Genomic DNA, 16,395 nt, shown 5'->3' with positions numbered 1-16,395 from the left:
CAGGAAGCCTGATTACTCCAGCTCCATGTTTTTTTTTTTTTTCCTCAAGATTGCTTTGCCTATTCAGGGTCTTTTGTGACTCCACATAAATTTTAAGATTTTTTGTTCTAGCTCTGTAAAAAATGCCATTGGTAACTTGATAGGGATTGCATTGAATCTGTAGATTGCTTTGGGTAGTATAGTCATTTTCACAATATTGATTCTTCCAATCCAAGAACATGGCATATCTCTCCATCAGTTTGTGTCATCTTTGATTTCTTTCACCAGTGTCTTATAGTTTTCTGAGTACAGGTCTTTTACCTCCTTAGATAGGTTTATTCCTAGGTATTTTATTCTTTCTGTTGCAATGGTGCGTAGGATTGTTTCCTGAATTTTTCTTTGTAATCTTTTGTTGTTAATGTCTAGGAGTGCAAGAGATTTCTGTGCATTAGTTTTATATCCTGCAACTTTACCAAATTCATGGATTAGCTCTAGTAGTTTTCTGGTGGCATCTTTAGGATTTTCTATGTATAGTATCATGTCACCTGAAAGGAGTGACAGTTTTACTTCTTCTTTTCCATTTTGTATTCCTTTTACTTCTTTGTCTTCTCCGATTGCCATGGCTAGGACTTCCAAAACTATGTTGAGTAATAGTGGTGAGAGTAGTCATCCTTGTCTTGTTCCTGATCTTAGATGAAATGCTTTCAGTTTTTCACCATTGAGAATGATGTTTGCTGTGGGTTTGTCATATATGGCCTTTATTATGTTGAGGTAGGTTCCCTCTATGCCCACTTTCTGGAGAGTTTTTATCATAAATGGGTGTTGAATTTTGTCAAAAGCTTTTTCTGCATCTATTGAGATGACCATATGGTTTTTATCTTCCGATTTGTTAATATGGTGTATCACATTGATTGATTTGCATAGATTGAAGAATCCTTGCATCCTTTGGATAAATCCCACTTCGTCATGGTGTATGACCCTTTTAATGTATTGTTGGATTCTGTTTGGTAGGATTTTGTTGAGGACTTTTGCATCTATATTCATCAGTGATATTGGTCTTTAAATTCCTTTTTTTGTAGTATCTTGATCTGGCTTTGGTATCAGGGTGATGGTGGCCTCATAGAATGAGTTTGGGAGTGTTCCTTCCTCTGCAATTTTTTGGAAGAGTTTGAGAAGGATGGGTGTTAGCTCTTCTCTAAATGTTTGATAGAATTCACCTGTGAAGCCATCTGGTCCTGGACATTTGTTTGTTGGAAGATTTTTAATCACAGTTTCAATTTCATTATTTGTGATTGGTCTGTTCATGTATTCTATTTCTTCCTGGTTCAGTCTTGGAAGGTTATACCTTTCTAAGAATTTGTCCATTTCTTCCAGGTTGTCCATTGTATTGGTATAGGGTTGCTTGTAGTAGTCTCTTACAATGCTTTGTATTTCTGCAGTGTCCATTTTAACTTGTCCTTTTTCATTTCTAATTTTATTGATTTGAGTCTCCTCCCTGTGTTTCTTGATGAGTCTGGCTAAAGGTTTATCAATTTTGTTCATCTTCTCAAAGAACCAGCTTTTAGTTTTATTGATCTTTGCTATTGTTTCCTTTGTTTCTATTTCATTTATTTCTGCTCTGATCTTTATGATTTCTTTCCTTCTACTAATTTTGGGGCTTTCTTTGTTTTTCTTTCTGTAGTTCCTTTAGGTGTAAGGTTAGATTGTTTATTTGAAAATTTTCTTGTTTCCTCAGGTAGGATTTTATTGCCATAAACTTCCATCTTAGAACTGCTTTTGCTGCATCTCATAGATTTTGGGTCGTTGTGTTTTCCTTGTCATTTGTCTCTAGGTATTTTTTGATTTCCTCTTTGATTTCTTCAGTGATGTCTTGGTTACTTAGTAGCATATTGCTTAGCCTCCATGTGTTCGTTTTTTTACGTTTTTTTTTCCTGTAATTTATTTCTAATCTGATAGCATTGTGGTCAGAAAAGATGCTTGATACAATTTCAGTTCTCTTCAATTTACCGAGGCTTCATTTGTGACCCAAGATGTGATCTATCCTGGAGAATGTTCCATGTGCACTTGAGAAGAAAGTGTAACCTGCGGTTTTCAGATGGAATGCCCTATAAATATCAATTAAATCCGTCTGGTTTATTGTGTCATTTAAAGCTTCTGTTTCCTTATTTATTTTCATTTTGGATGATCTGTCCATTGGTGTAAGTGAGGTGTTAAAGTCCCCCACTATTATTGCATTACTGTCGATTTCCTCTTTTATAGCTGTTAGCAGTTGCCCTATGTATTGAGGTGCTCCTATGTTGGGTGCATATATATTTATAATTGTTATATCTTCTTCTTGGGTTGATCCCTTGATCATTATGTAGTGTCCTTCCTTGTCTCTTGTAACATATTTTATTTTAAAGTCTATTTTTTCTAGTATGAGTATTGCTACTCCAGGTTTCTTCTGATTTCCATTTGCATGGAATATCTTTTTCCATCCCCTCACTTTCAGTCTGTATGTGTCCCTAGGTCTGAAATGGGTCTCTTGTAGAGAGCATAAGGTATGGGTCTTGTTTTTGTATCCATTCAGCGAGCCTGTATCTTTTGGTTGGAGCATTTAATCCATTCACATTTAAGGTAATTATCAATATGTATGTACCTATTACCATTTTCTTAATTGTTTTGGGTTTGGTTTTTAGGTCCTTGTCTTCTCTTGTGTTTCTGACTTAGAGAAGTTCCTTCAGCATTTGTTTTAGAGCTGGTTTGGTGGTTCTGAATTCTCTTAGCTTTTGCTTGTCTGTAAAGCTTTTGATTTCTCCATCAAATCTGAATGAGATCTGTGCTGCGTAGAGTATTCTTGGTTGTAGGTTGTTCCCTTTCATCACTTTAAATATATTGTACCAGTCCCTTCTGGCTTGCAAAGTTTCTGCTAAGAAATCAGCTGTTAACCTTATGGGAGTTCCCTTGTACATTATTTGTCATTCTTCCCTTGTTGCTTTTAATAATTTTTCTTTTTTTTTGTGAGTTTGATTACTATATGCCTTGGCGTGTTTCTCCTTGGATTTATCCTGCCTGGGACTCTGCGCTTCCTGGATTTGAATGGCTATTTACTTTCCCATGTGACGGAAGGTTTCAATTATAGTGTCTTGAAATGTTTTCTCGGGTCCTTTCTCTCTCTCTCTCTTCTCCTTCTGGGGCCCCTATAATGTGAATGTTTGTGCATTTAATGTTGTCCCAGAGGTCTCTTAGACAGTCTTCATTTCTTTTCATTCTTTTTTCTTTATTCTGTTCCACGGCAGTGAATTCCACCATTCTGTCTTCCAGGTCATGTATCTGTTCTTCTGCCTCAGTTATTCTGCTATTGATTCCTTCAAGTGTATTTTTCATTTCAGTTATTATATTGTTCATCTCTGTTTTTTTGTTCTTTAATTCTTCTACGTCTTTGTTAAACATTTCTTGCATCTTCTCGATCCTTGCCTCCATTCTTTTTCTGAGGTTCTAGATCATCTTCACTATCATTATTCTGAATTCTTCTTCTGGAAGGTTGCCTATCTCTACTTCATTTAGTTGTTTTTCTAGGGGTTTATCTTGTTCCTTCATCTTGGACATAGTCCTCTGCCTTTCCATTTTGTCTTTCTGTGATTGTGGTTTTCATTCTGAGGGCTGCAGGATTGTAGTTCTTCTTGCTTCTGCTGTCTGCCCTCTGGTGGATAAGGCTATCTAAGAGGCTTGTGCAGGCTTCCTGATGGGAGGGACCCGTGGTGGGTAGATCTGGGTGTTGCTCTGTTTGGTAGAGCTCAGTAAAACTGTAATCCGCTTGTCTGCTGATGGTTGGGGCTGTGTTCCTTCCCTGGTGGTTGTTTGGCCTGAGGTGACCCAGCACTGGAAGCTGCAGGCTCTTTGGTGGGGCTAATGGTGGACTCTCGGAGGCCTCAAGCCAATGAATACTTCCCAGAACTTCTGCTGCCAGTGTCCTTGTCCCCTCGGTGAGCCACAGCCACCCCCTGCCTCTGTAGGAGACCCTCCGACACTAGCAGGTAGGTCTGGTTTAGTCTCCTATGGGGTCACTGTTCTTTCCCCCGAGTCCCGGTATGCACACTACTTTGTGTGTGCCCTCTAAGTGTGGAGTCTCTGTTTCCCCACTGTCCTGTTGAAGTCCTGCAATCAAATCCCACTGGCCTTCAAAGTCCAATTCTCTGGGGATTCCTCCTCCCATTGCTGGACCCCAGGTTGGGAAGCCTGACGTGGGGCTCAGAACCTTCACTCCAGTAGGTAGACTTCTGTGGTTTAATTGTTCTCCAGTTTGTGAGTTGCCCACCCAGCGGATTTTATCATGATTGCGCCCCTCCTACCATTTCATTGCAGCTTCTCCTTTGTCTCTGGATGCGGGGTATCTTTTTTGGTAAGTTCCAGTGTCTTTCTGTTGATGATTGTTTAGCAGTTAGTTGTGGTTCCAGTGCTCTTGGAAGAGGGAGTGAGTGCATGTCCTTCTACTCCACCATCTTGAACCAATCTAGGAATGACTCATTTTAAATAAGTCTTTAGACTCCAGATGAAGTGATCACTGGTTTTAATATAAAAATAAGGGAACCCAATAAATCAACTGTACTTCAATTATAAAAAAAATTGGTTGGTGGTTAGGGATGATTTCTTAAGCAAGGTGTGTGTACCTAAAATATTCATTATAGTATTTCATATATTTTTGTAAATGACATTGTGATTTTTGTACTAATTTATATTAATGCAATAAAATAATATAATAAATTTTTTTAAAAGAATAAGGGAGACCAAGTAGACCTGAAAATCCAATAAAACAGATTCATTCTTACCAGAGTTATCCTTCAAAGAGCCAAAGAAAAAAATTACATTGATATACATACCTAATATAAGAATGCATCATCATAATGGAACTCTTTATTAAACTGATCAATATGCGCTGGGATCCAATCAGGTTTCTTGAACATGACCCTAAGTGCTCTAGGCCTCATTCAACCACCTTCTGCCTCCCACATGCCTAGAATAAAGAGGGAAGGGGAGAAAAAATGTAATTTCTTTTCTTTTCCATGAAATTTCTGTCCATCATAACTAGTACATTGTATTTGCCAAAGCTTAATTTGCAAGCTCAATAATCCAAAGGATCTGCTGATTAAGTGTCAAATCTGTTTTCAAAGATAGCAACAAACAGAGCTCAAAGGAATCTTAAAATAGCCATATATGCTGCAGCATCACCAGGTACCATCCCAGTGTCTTCTTTGTATGCTCCATCAGTTGAAACTGTTAAGCCAGAGGAGAACTGCATGTGCACTACTGTTGAAACGTATATGCTGAGGTCGGAGTATCTCACAAATGCCAAGAAGCTATAGGGCAGAACTTTTCCATTCTTCTTTACTGACAGTTTTTGGAACTCCATTTTAGCATAATGATTTCTCTATATTTTGGTTCCTGATACAGGAACTTATATTAACCTTTATCTTAATCAGTGCATGAGGAGGGGCAAGGGTGCTCGCTTTCTCTTTTCTGATTCGTAAGTTCAAATTCCATGGCACAAATGGAAGAGCAGAGATTTTTGAACCTGAAGTGAATTAGATTCCTTTACAATAACTTAAGCAGTCTTAATGGTGAAATGTGAATAAAGCAATAGTTTTAGCATCTATTACTTTGCCAGTTAATCTCCTTATCCTTAAGAAGTAGATCTGTTTATTCCCATTCTAAATTTGGTGATTCAAAGGTAGACTTCTAGTTTAAATAGGGCATTTGGCATAGAGGTATCTTTCTTATTGTCCCTCAGTTGTAGGCATTGAAAATATAAATTAAGTTGGGAAATGTTTTTTGCTCTATCCAGAATTATGAAAATGTTTAGGTATTTTTTTGAGACAAAATCAATTTTGATTCTTAAAGTTCACTTTTTCATATTCTAAATTAAATGAGATAATAATATATACTTCTACATTAATAAGATTTTTTTCTTATAAAATATTTTATGAACTAAAGCATGTATGTGAAAATTGAAATTATTATATATGTCACCCTTATTTTTCAAAATAATTTTTGATTTTTTATGACAAGTGTATATATATATAGATTGTTAAGGGTCTAATGCCCTTTTCATCAAATGATGTTATCACTCTGATTATGTGCTATTTCTAACTTTACAATTTCTAAGAACATTTCAAAACTTGCCTTTTAAATTTTTTTGTTTTGTTTTGTTTTGTTTTGCGGTACGTGGGCCTCTCACTGTTGTGGCCTCCCCGTCGCGGACTTGCCTTTTAAATTTTTTTGTTTTGTTTTGTTTTGTTTTGCGGTACGTGGGCCTCTCACTGTTGTGGCCTCTCCCGTCGCGGAGCACAGGCTCCGGACGCGCAGGCTCAGCGGCCATGGCTCACGGGCCCAGCCGCTCCGCGGCATGTGGGATCTTCCCAGACCGGGGCACGAACCTGTGTCCCCTGCATCGGCAGGTGGACTCTCAACCACTGCGCCACCAGGGAAGCCCTAAGTATTTTGTATTTAAAGTTATTTTCAAATTTTCTGTTTTCAAATTTTTTACACGCTGTTTGCAAAAATTATGTAATTAATTTGAGTAATTAAATTGTGTAACTCAATTTTGACCCTAGAAGAACATAATACTTTGCCTGGATGACATAATATAGTAGATTATTGTGTGGTCAGTTATTTTTTGAGCCATACTAATGGTTTGCATAGTGATTAAGTCATTATGGTAGTCTAAATAACTGGGTAGATTAGCATGCATTTTGACTCTCTTAATAAATGAACTGGATTATAATGTGACATTCTGATTCCTTGTGAAGAATGGACTATAAAGATAGCTAGAAACAATGAAATTCATGGCTCTACATTATACTGTCTCACATGTTCTTCATGTGATCCTAGCTACAAAATGTTTACGGCCTAATGGTTAGTAAGTGGGCCTAGTGAACATGTTTGTCAGCATATTTTATTTGTGATGTGTGTACTAAATGGTTTCTATATACATATACTTAAATATGAGTTGTTCATATTTAAATATAAGCATTTATGTTTAAGTCTACTTAAAATATGTTCATATTTCTTTTGCTGTATGAATCAAAACTATTTATAGAATTAAAATTGTAAATTGAGATTTACAGAGCCAATATTAACACTAAATTATAGAGTCCCCAAATTGTTCATGTCTGTAATTGTCTCATCATAAGGATTAGCTCTAATTATCTTAAGTCCTTTAGTATAATTTGTAGTCATTTCCTAACTACTAAGAACACTGATTTATATACTCAGAACCCTAGTAAAGAAGAAAAGTCCAAAATCCATAAATAGCCATAGTTAAGAAAAATCCATTGCTTGGGGAAATTCTTTCATGTTGCTTATACTGCAGGGGCTTTAAAGCAACATGAACACATTCTGGTAATTAACACTGCAGTGAAAAAAATATAATTACACAATATTCCCATTAATGATATTGTACAATTATCAACTGTTTTTTGAGCAGATAGTATTAAGAGGTCTCTAAGTGTGGCTGGAATTGGCATCCTAAAGGTCCTTACATAAAATGGCCAGCATCATTGAGAGAGAAATCTTGGAGGATTTTTTTAACCATTAAATGACAAAATAGGAAACTCAATGCATTTACTGCAAACCTTGAAGTTCTCATGTCATCCAGTTTGTTTTACACTTATATTTGGGCTAGCTAAAATACCAGAGATCACAGAGAGTAAGATTGCTTCTAAATTATCAGCATATAGTTATTCATATTTCATTAATGAAATCTGTATGAGGTTATGAATTAGAGTAGATATCAAAAGTGCATAGGATCCAGTAAGAGATTGAGGTGACGTGTCCTGGTATATCACTGTGCCACACTGAGCACGGACCTATCATTTTTTGTCCTAGGCCTGACTTGTGTGTTTTATTGCTTCTTTCTCAGGAGACTTGGGCTAAACAGAATTTTTTTTTTTTTTTTTTTTTCTTGCGGTACGCAGGCCTCTCACTGTTGTGGCCTCTCCCATTACGGAGCACAGGCTCCGGACGCGCAGGCTCAGCGGCCATGGCTCACGGGCCCAGCCGCTCCGCGGCATGTGGGATCTTCCCGGACCGGGGCACGAACCCGTGTCCCCTGCATCGGCAGGCGGACTCGCAACCACTGCGCCACCAGGGAAGCCCCAGAATATTTTTATCTGCATATAGAACCAAATAATATCAGAGAAATGTTTTTAAGGTAAAGGGAACTGAAATTCTTTTCTCCGGTTTCCGGTGCTGCTGAGAAAGTTAGATTGGTCTTCAGTTTTAGAATGGCCCTGACAGAACAAATCAGAACCATTCTGATTATAACCTGCTGTCCCACTGATTAGTTACACCTAGTTACTATGATTCCCCAAACTAAACAGCTAGAATAAATACATAGCAAATTCCTTTAGAAGGGCAGGACAACTGTCTCTTGATTCGTGCCTGTTTTGAGAAGACCTGGAGAGAGAAATGATTGAATTTGATTGTTGATTTCTCTTATTTCTCCTCTTTTGCTTTGGTCTGTTGTTGCTTTAGTCTGTAGTGTCATTGTGGAAATAGGGCATCCTTTGGACTGGATTTGTCGGGACCATTGGTAATAGTCCTGCTTTGTTCATGAGTACCTCCAGCTTCCTTTTGTTGAACCAATCTTATAACATCTTACCTATCACAGTCAAAGAGAAACTATTGAATGGAAGAGATTATATTAGCAATCAAATCATTATGTGGTTTTATATGACATTAAAAACTGTGTAAATTGTAGGAAACTGATTATGGCATTGAAATACATGGGTTCCCCACACTTAACGACTGCAAGGATGTAATATTATCTTTTGGAAGTACTGGATTGCACATCAGACTGTGAGACATTGAGTAACCCAGTAAACTGTTAGCATTTGTGAAATTTTTCTCAGATGACCATTGTCTTTTCCTAAATCACTGTTACTTTTGATTCAAGATTAGAAAAACTGTTCCCTAGTTGTCACATTCATAATATAAATTTCTCAAAATTCCATCATTTGAAAACTGCTTTAATCTTTAATGTTCAAAGCTAACCAGCTGTATTGGTGTATCTTATCTTTTTTAAACAGTTGTAAGAGGTCTTTATCACAGAAACCTCAAGGGAAAACATTGTGTTCATTTGCAGAGTTGACATGCATTGGACATACAGTGGTCTCAGTCAATGAAAATCAGCTGTTCTGTTCTTTAATTTTTTTTCCCTAAAGCCCTGTTTGCTTTGCATCTTTCATTCCAGTTCTAAACTATAAAAGCCTTTTTCTTTTATTTTTTTTTAACCATCAGTCAAGTTTTCAGTTAAAGTGACTGAAAATAGTAAAATATTCACAAAGTCAGAAATGGAGAGATACTGTCACAATGAAGACAGCAATCTGTAATATTATTTTTACTGTTTGCTTTGTTAATAGTAATTAAATATGTGTAATTAAATATGTGTAAAACAGCACATAGATAAGCATCAAGCAGTTCAAATCACTTCTCAGCTTTATAAAAATTATTTTAGATGTAAGTGTATTAAAGAATATCTTGTGAAATATGCACATATTGATCCCTCTATTACTCCATCCTTTTATTTAGTCATCATTGGGACCTACTTTGTCCATTGGCACCTACTAAAAGTTAGAAATATGAAGATATATGGCCTATACCCTGGTAAACCTCATGGTCTAGTGGGAAGGACTGATCCTAAACTTGAAAAAGAATTACAACTTGTTAAGTGTTCAGAAAAAAACAAAAATGATGCTGTGATAGGAAATGGCATGGAGACACCATCAGATCTAGAGTTATCAAGGAACACGTCTCCTTGGAACTGGGATTTTTCAAGATCTAAGAGATAGGGGACTAGCCAGGTAAAGAGTGTTCTGAACAGAGGGGCAGGCAGGGGCCAAGACCAAGAGGAAGGGAAGGATGTGGAGTGTTCAAGGAAGGGGCCAGAGCCTGGTGAGGGGAGAAGGGGTAAGTGAAGAGCAGATCTGAGATGGGAGCTGTACCTTTTCAAGAAGGAGCTGAGTCAGGACTCCGTGGGGCAGGCAAAGAATGTGGATTGTATTTTCAGTGCAGTGGCAAGCTTCTTGATTGATTTAAATTGGATTGGGGCCTAAAATACCCCAATACCCCAGTATAAGGTATTAGGATACCTTATACTGTTAGCATTAAGGTTTCGTTCTTAAAATAACAGGAGAAAACACAAACCAGAACGATAATAAAAGTGTCTTGATGTGAGCAATCTTTTGTATGTTACTTTTATTCCCCTGAATAGAATAACATTATGAACTGGAGGGCAGCCTTCCTTCACCACCTGATAGCGCCTAAAAGGAGCAGCCAGGGCTATTTCTGTCCCTAGTGTCTGAGGAGCATTGGTTTTTGTAAAGCGTATGGAGCCCTCTAGCGGTGACTGCTTTAAAGGAGTCTTACAATAATGCCAGAACTGTTGGAACTGTGTTTTAAAGGAGTCTTACGTTGATGCCAGAACTGTTGGGACTGTGGGATTTGAATCTTCTCAGAGCCAGTAGAATTGTAAAGGTAACTAATTTAGGCAAATGTGAAACTGCATCATGCCTCAGTCGCTCTGACACGATGACATCACGCCCAGTTTTTCTTTCAAATGCACTGACTCTATTGTGTTGTCTTAGGTGTACATTCCAAACCGAGTGGCCCTCATCCTTCAGAATGTGGACCTGCCCAACTGAAGAGATCTGATTTCAGCTCCAGCAAAGAAAGATGTGCGCTTTGTTTTCCCACGCTTGTTGTCCCAGAGCTTGTAATGTGTAAGCTTTTCAAAATATATTTGTCTAGGCTAAATGTCAGATGTCTGAAATTCAATACTGGTTTATGAAAATGAATGTCAAACTTCTCTTTAAGGAGGAGAGGGGAACATATTTGTTGAAATTTTGGAGATCCTAGACTAAATTTTGGAGATCCTAGACTATATTTTCTGAACAGCTAGGATCCTCAAATGAAGTGTGATATATCATGTCTTCAAACAATTTTGCCTTACACGCCAGTTATTTAGTCCTTTTAAGTTCAGATTTGAATCATGTGTCATGTTTGATTATTTCTGTTGTATGTATACAGCATCCTTTTTAAGGCGATATCTGGTGACTTTATTTGTTCTGGTATCTCTTGGTCTAAATTACAAAATACCAAGATTGTTACTCTCCTTTTTCAAATTGTGTTTAGAAATACTGTAATAAGTATATAATAATAATATAAAACTAAGAATTGTGTCAAAGATAAAAGTTGTTGCCTATGAACTCATCCATGCCTTATTTTGCATAAGTTTTATTTTGTGATCTCTTGTTCACTTAGTATCTTGGTAGATGCTAATATCTTCATTTCTGAAGGCCTGACTTGGTCATTGTAACATTTCAGAAACTATCCTTTACTTTTAGTCAATAAAAAAAAGATTGCAAAATTGCCTTTGATAATGTTTATTTTGCTGTGATGTTATGGGGATTGATTTAAAGTGAATATTAAAATGCCTCTCTCAACTCTGAGACCTTCCCCACATATGTGCACATTGCACGATGGACTAGGCGTGGGGATTAATACTATTTTTTTTCTTTAGGTACTATTTGGTAACTTGAAATTATACTAAATAACTCAGATATCTAAGCTACTTTTGAGCTGTAAACCTCAACACTTTTAGAAGCCGAATTAACTATCTCAACTCCATGGGATACTCCATCATGAAATTACCCCTTGGTTTATTAAATAGCAGGCCACAGGTAATTCATTCATAACTGAGAAATTATGATGCACTTATGAGACATAAAGTATCTGTCACTTTTAAAAAGAGTTAATATTTTCCTTTACATTAATACCGACTGCTTCTTTTTTTGTTTGTTTTTAGCTTGATTATCATGACTAATAAGGAGTACATGAAAGTCTATTAAAAACTGGTTCAGTAATGGAAGAGATTAGCAAAAGAGACTTCCTTTCATAGCTAAACCTGCATATTAACCATCTTTCTTATAACTTGAGTAAAGCCTTGAATCTAGGTCTGACACATGTTATTTGCCTTAATTTCAAAAGTACAGTAATAGTTTGATTTCCTGACAGTGATGCCAGATGATGATGACACACATTAGGAAAGACTACTGAAAGCCTTCTGTAATGCTCTTGCCCTTACAGATGTGTTATTAACATTTTAGCACTGCCATGATTTGTGTACTCTGCCTGTTATTGATAATAACATGATGTACAACCATGATGTTTTGTGTTCTAGTTTATAATTTCTTACCTTTGCATTTCTTATGTATAAAGAGATATGCTAATTTTCTATCATGACTCTTTAAAAAATGACAGATTACTTCACACCTAGAACTCATTTTTTTGTTTGTTTGTTTTTTTGACTTCAACCTCTGTGGAAAGTCAAAAAGACCAGAGTAGTTATATGCTATATTTTCATTATGTTGCTTGACCTTACTATTATGGTCTTTAGATTTCAGTGTAAAGTTCGAATTTAACAATGTAATGTAAGTTAATTGCCTTTGTCAAGTGTTCCCCTGCCACAAGAACAATAAACAGATGTTTTAGGTGTGAAACATAAAAATACATGCAAAGAAATAAAATATTGAGTCCAAATAGAATGTAATAGTTGGATTTTTCTTCCCTGTTGTATCAAACAGCCTTTATAGAACAGTTTAATATTTGTACTGTATTTCACTTTACATCTTCATTTTTGATTCAGTAACATTCTCATCATCATGTAGTCCAGTGGGAAGTTTTTTCTTTTTACTGGTTAAACATTTTCAATAATCACAACAGAGAGATGCAAAATTTTATTCTGTCTGCCTTATAATAATGGTTTTTTCCTCTGCTGTGTTTATTACCAACATCAAAAATGAGAGTGATCTATCTTTGTTGGCTTTTTTAGGATAAATATTTTTACTGTTTTAATTTTTTATGTTCTAGAAAACACGGATGAGTACAGATGTCTTGCCATCATTTTTTAATATTAACAAATATTAGTAGTTGCTCTATTATCCAAAAGAGAATTTACCCCTCATGCTAATGATGCTTGATGTTTTAGTTTAATATTAGCTTACTCAGAAAATACCATAGTTTTTAATAATCAAAACTTGCACTGTAAACATTTTTCCTGGAATGTCTCTCACTTTATAGCACTTGAACTCTGAGGGTCACCTCCTTTCATATTTTCTTTTCTGTACCTTTGATGTTTCTCACTTTGCCCTGCTCTTAGCTGATGTATTCATCTCTAACATAAAATGAGGGATTTAGCCACCATGTTCCTCAAGATCAAAAAATAACCAGTGACAATAAACTGACTTTTCTGGTAGCAACTGTAAAAGAATGTATGTATTTCTTCCTCTTGACTCCACACTCCCCTTAGCAATGTCAACTCAACATTTGTCACCCATCAGGGTTACAGCCGTTGCCATGCGGGCTGATACAGGAGGCTGTCTGGATAAGGAGCCTATTCTTCAAATAATACAGGAAAGAGAGCAGATAGATCTGGGGGAAACGATGAAGGGTAATGTGTTTCCTCTAGTGTTCTGCTTGCAGCTTCAGGGCAAATATCTTTTCACTGTCTCTGGTCCTGCAGCCATTGAATCAGGTGATGAAAGCATCATAAAATAGGTTTGCTATTGCTCTTCCTGTTTAGAATGAACCAGAGCAGACATACCTGATAGAAAGCAAAACAGGGAAGCAGTTTTCTGCCTGGCCTTACACCTCTCATATTATTTCTTTTTGTCTGTTTTGAATCATGCCCTTAACTACAGTTCTTTACAGTGGTGGGGTTTCATTAATCTACACATTCCTTATAGGGAGACAAGCACTGAGCTTTGAACTTTGCTAGGTGGAATATTCTGATGAAAGAAAATAGAAATCTAAGGCACAGCAATGTCATGTCCTTTACGCAATAGAATTCATTTATCATTCACAATGCGTGAGGCTTGAAATGTAGATAAATTTTCCCACTAAAGCCAGCCTTCAGGGAGAGAAAAATCATATGAACTCCCTACTAATTTTTCTGCTCTATTATCTTATTAGTGGTGATTTGTAGAGAATTGCAGAGAAACATTCATACCTTAGGGCAGAATTTCTTAATTGGTAGTATGAGGAATTAAGATACAGTAGTTATAAGTGTTTTTGTCTCCATAATTTAAAATATTACATCTGGATTTTAACTCTTGGCAAAAACTGTGCAGAGAATGTGATGTTTATTTACATGAAAAAAGGGATTTTGTGATAGATCTGCTTTTACCAAAGGGCATGTCATTCACAAGTTTACTTATTACTTACAGGTTTTTTTGTCATTTCTGCTGTACCAGAGAGAGGTCTTTGACCCTCATATAAGACTGTTGCATAGACTGTTTCACTTAGAAACATGCACTGAGCTTTAAAGGAAGTGTGTGATATAACGGTTAGAAGACCTGAGTTCAAGTTATAGCTCTTAATTCCCAGTGCCTCATTTTAGAAAGCACTCAGTGACTTTTCCGTGGTTTTAAGACAATTAGTAAAAAAGAGCATCGTCATTGGTTTTATAAACGGCTGTTGTTTGATCGATAGCTACATGGATGGTGAGTCAGCATTTGTAGACATTTTCCAAGTTTGTTGTCAGGAACACACTGTCCCCATCACCTGCCACTTGTCTGTCCTTTGAGGCTTCTGCACTGTTATCCATACTGTCCTAGGCAGGGGGTGTGGGCTGCTTTACAGAGAAGGGAATTTTGCATTTCTACCACCACTGCAGGTGACCAAAACATCAGACTTCCTCCACCACTGCTTTTATTTTTTTATTTTAGCTTCCTCTCTGAAGGCACTAGAAAGTCCCAGTGAATTCCTTCTCATGCAGTCAGTGTACTGCCCCCTTAGTGTCTCAGCTACTCTCAGACTCTGCTCTTAAGTAACCCAGCCTTATGAAGAAAAGTTAGCAACCTCTTAATGGTAACCAGTAGATCAGGGTAAACCGTACACAAAGTGAAATAGCCACAGGTGCCCTCCAGTGAGACACAGCAACCAGGTGTCGAAGGTCTCTATTTCTTTCCTTCTTCCCCCCCTTTTTTTTTTTTAAGATGTTGGGGGTAGGAGTTTATTAATTTATTTATTTAGTTTTGCTGTGTTGGGTCTTCGTTTCTGTGCGAGGGCTTTCTCTAGTTGTGGCAGGCAGGGACCACTCTTCATCGCGGTGCGCGGGCCTCTCACTGTCATGGCCTCTCTTGTTGCGGAGCACAGGCTCCAGATGCGCAGGCTTCAGTAGTTGTGGCTCATGGGCCTAGTTGTTCCGCAGCATGTGGGATCCTCCCAGACCAGGGCTCGTACCCGTGTCCCCTGCATTAGCAGGCAGATTCTCAACCACTGCGCCACCAGGGAAGCCCCCTTCTTCCTCTTCTGCTCACAGCCCAGTATACACTGCTGGCAGGAGGAATAAATGACAGAGGAAACTTAAGAACTGCAAAAGAGAGCTCATAGTTTAGAAACAGTTTGGCCCATCATTTTTTGGATTGAAAGTCTGTACTGTTATTAGAAACACACATCTTCATTAAGTAAATATTTGCACAAAAGTAATTTCTTGAAGAAAGCAGAAAGTTATCAGCCATCAATCTGTAATTTCCACAGTTGTCTGGTACTTACAAAAAGACAATGGAAAGCAGAAAACTAACAAAATAGCTATCATGCCAAATTACTTTGCTGCACAAGGATATAAATTAAACGAGGTAAGTGTTCAAATTATTTGTGCATACTTGTCTAAGTTAATATGGGAAACAGCTGTAAATGTATGAATAAAACCCTTCTGACATACATGTATTTATAGTATATGCATGGGTGTGTGAATACACACAGACATACATATAATTTGTAAGTAAGCTGAAAACTCACAAAGTTCACTGATTCCAAAATTTATATAGCCATATTAAGAGCATCAATCTGAACAAGAGTGATTTCATTTGGAGTCGAAGGAGTTTGCAGATCTTGCAATAAAATGCAATATATATGTCTTAATCCTTTTAGGAATTTCTCACCTCAGCCTATTTGGCTATAAGTCTTTTATTTTTCCTCTAGAAAGAGAGGAGGGCGGAAATGAAATAGCTTTATTGCTTCTTTATTTATATCCACTAGGGATTCTTTTAAACTGAGTTTGTAGTGTCACCTTCCATTCACCCCAGTAATATAAATAATGAAAAACACTGCGTGTAATTTCATTTCACAGATGCCTCTAGCCACGTTGTCAACTATTGATTAAAACCAATCATGATACAGAGATCCCTCCTCCAACACATATACACAGAGTCACTCCCTATCCCCTTTAATCTTTCTTATGATAAGTGAGCATCACTCAGCTATATAGAAACAGCAGTAGTGTGCCTAATTCTACTAATTACAAGCAGATATACATATCTATATATCAATATCTCTATCCCTCTCTCTCTCCATATATATATATATATATATATATAT

The 16,395-nt window shown here is 37.0% G+C and overlaps 1 protein-coding gene across 1 annotated transcript in view; it reads left to right on the top strand.

Moving 5' to 3' along the window:
* GBE1 (1,4-alpha-glucan branching enzyme 1) overlaps nt 1-16,395 on the top strand; it is a 327,728-nt gene that overhangs the window by 283,353 nt on the left and 27,980 nt on the right. The gene's annotated exons all lie outside the window — the stretch shown is intronic.

Source organism: Lipotes vexillifer, unplaced genomic scaffold (assembly GCF_000442215.2).
Source record: "Lipotes vexillifer unplaced genomic scaffold, Lipotes_vexillifer_v1.1 scaffold65, whole genome shotgun sequence".
Classification (NCBI taxonomy): domain Eukaryota; kingdom Metazoa; phylum Chordata; class Mammalia; order Artiodactyla; family Lipotidae; genus Lipotes; species Lipotes vexillifer.
Note: the sequence above shows the minus strand (reverse complement) of the source record. Positions and strands in the feature narration are given on the sequence as shown.